Source organism: Echinops telfairi, unplaced genomic scaffold (assembly GCF_000313985.2).
Source record: "Echinops telfairi isolate 266 unplaced genomic scaffold, ASM31398v2 ScPeMD7_4;HRSCAF=17, whole genome shotgun sequence".
NCBI lineage: Eukaryota > Metazoa > Chordata > Mammalia > Afrosoricida > Tenrecidae > Echinops > Echinops telfairi.
In genome coordinates, this window is record NW_022103900.1 from 4,735,630 (window position 1) to 4,737,985 (window position 2,356).

At 41.6% G+C, this 2,356-nt stretch overlaps 1 non-coding gene across 1 annotated transcript; it reads right to left on the reverse strand.

Annotated features, from left to right (window-relative positions):
* Positions 1–783: 783 nt before the first annotated feature.
* On the reverse strand, positions 784–890 carry LOC115873077. Its single transcript, XR_004048220.1, has one exon. It is a non-coding gene; the product is annotated as a U6 spliceosomal RNA (small nuclear RNA).
* Positions 891–2,356: the final 1,466 nt, after the last annotated feature.

A 2,356-nucleotide genomic window follows, 5' to 3' on the forward strand; every position in this document is an offset into this window, starting at 1 on the left:
CTTACTTTCCTACCATAGCAGCCATTTTACACCTCAATACTGTCTTTTTATCTCATCATATGAATTTTTGGAGGGCATGTTTCTTTTTATTATTCCTTTTTAGATGAACAGATAACTTAGTATTAATATTATATCAAAGAGTAATTGTATATTATGAAAACATTCCAGCCCAGTCCAGATCAAGTCCATAAGTCTGATATTAGTCCCTATGTCCAATACCAGTCTATAAATTCCTCTTCAGACTCATGCAACACATGCAATGATGCCGGATGCAGGAAGATCCCAGGACAGTGAGTGGAGAGTATTGTGGATCCAGTGGCGGTGGAAGCATCTCATCGCTGATGTGGGTCTACACATGACTCCTCCAGCTCCAGGGCCCTGGCTGCCATCAGCATAGCTCCATGGGGCTTGTCAACAGGAATGTAAACGAAAGAGAGAGAGACAGAGAGAGCGCTGCCTTCAGGGAGAAAGACAGGAGTTCTCAGAATCCTCAGGAGAAGGCCATGCCCACACAGAGGCCTCATTGGCTATGACATGATTGACAGGCTAGACTCCACCCCTTTGCTCAAGTTGACAGGAGATTACATAACTGCCACACACTGCCATTGAGTGGGTCAGATTACTTTTTCTCAAGGCAAATGAGGCAAAGGATTATGTTTCCCTTTGATTTCCAGTGAGAACTGGAAAATTCCTTGTCTTTTGAAAGATTGTTTCCTACAACATCTGTGATATCATTCCTGAGGAAACCAAGGGTGCATAGTAGTAAATAATTTATATATATGTGTGTGTGTGTAAAGCTTAACAAAATTGCATGTCATCCTTATGCAGTGGCCATGCCAATCTGCTCTGTATTGTCCCAATTTTAGTCTATGTGCTACCTAAGCCAGCACAGTGGGAAAGAACATTGCAAGTTGTACAATAATGAACTCTAGTTTTTGAGGGATTTTTTTTTACCCTAGTTTAAGGTATTCATCTTTTCCTTCTAACTTGGCTTTCAGCACTTGGTCCTGTGTTCCTTCATCATTCTACAAAAGACCTGGTCCAGGGAGTTGTCTTATGTAGCCATACAGAGGACCCACAGAAGGATGGTAGCATCTATTGCCCTACCTCAGATGTCAAAGCAAGCTCTGCCTCACCATTAAAGTTAGCTGGGAGAATGTGTAGATTTATGACCAGCACAATACACAAATCTATTTGGGATTGAAATGAATGCTTCAGGAGAGTTCTGTTTGATATCAACCATTGGACTACTGCTGGCACCAGGAAGAACCAAGGTACTTGTCAGATAGAACGAAAAACGATGTTTGAATGTAAAGCTGCTTTTAAAATCTGCTTCTTATCTTATCATTGTAAATGAGGGGGAGTGCAGAGTGGAGACCCAAAGCCTATCTGTAAGTAACGGTACACCCCCTTACAGAAGGGTCTTGGGGAGGAGCCGAACCAGTCAGTGTGCAGTGTAGCAACAATGAAACATAAAACTTTCCTCTAATCCTTAAATGCTTCTTCCCTCCCACTATCATGATCCCAATTCTACCTTACAAATCTGGCTAGACCAGAGGATGTACACTGCTACAGATAGAAACTGGAAACAGGGAATCCAGGACAGATGATCCTTTCAGGACCAGTGGTGAGAGAAGCGATACCAGAAGGTGGAGGGAAGGTGAGGTAGAAAGGGGGAACCGCTTATAAGGATCTACATATAATCTCCTCCCTGGGGGGATGGACAATAGAAAAGTGGGTGAAGGGAGATTTCAGACAGTGTATGACATGACAAAATAATAATAATTTATATATTATCAAGGGTTCATGAGGAAGGGGGAGTGGGGAGGGAGGGGGGAATGAGGAGCTGAAACCAAGGGCTTAAGTGAAGAGCAAATATTTTGAGAATTATGAGGGCAATGAATATCCAAATGTGCTTTACACAATTGATGTATGTATGGATTGTGATGAGTTGTATGAGCCCCCAATAAAATGATTTTTAAAAATCCGCTTCTTATGGTGAATTTTGCTCATTCCACCAGCTGAAAGCTCTGAGCCATGAGCTCGCCACCTTGTTTCAATCAGTATTTATTTTCCCTTCAAATTCCTTCTTAAACATATTTAACTTTTAAAGTGAAGAAATTATGTGAATATTCTAAATTTTATTCGGAGAGATCATGTATACATTCAAGGAAATACTCATGGTATAATTTTAATGGAGGAAAACCGTATGTTAAAGGGAGCCTGTGAGCAGGCTGAAATGCTTGCTAGGTGACCACCTGGATCTACTTGTTGAGTGGAAGTGGGAGAAATGCAGCAATAAAGAGATGGGTTGAGTTTGGCCACTGACACCTGTGGACTTGGTTTACAGGAAAAA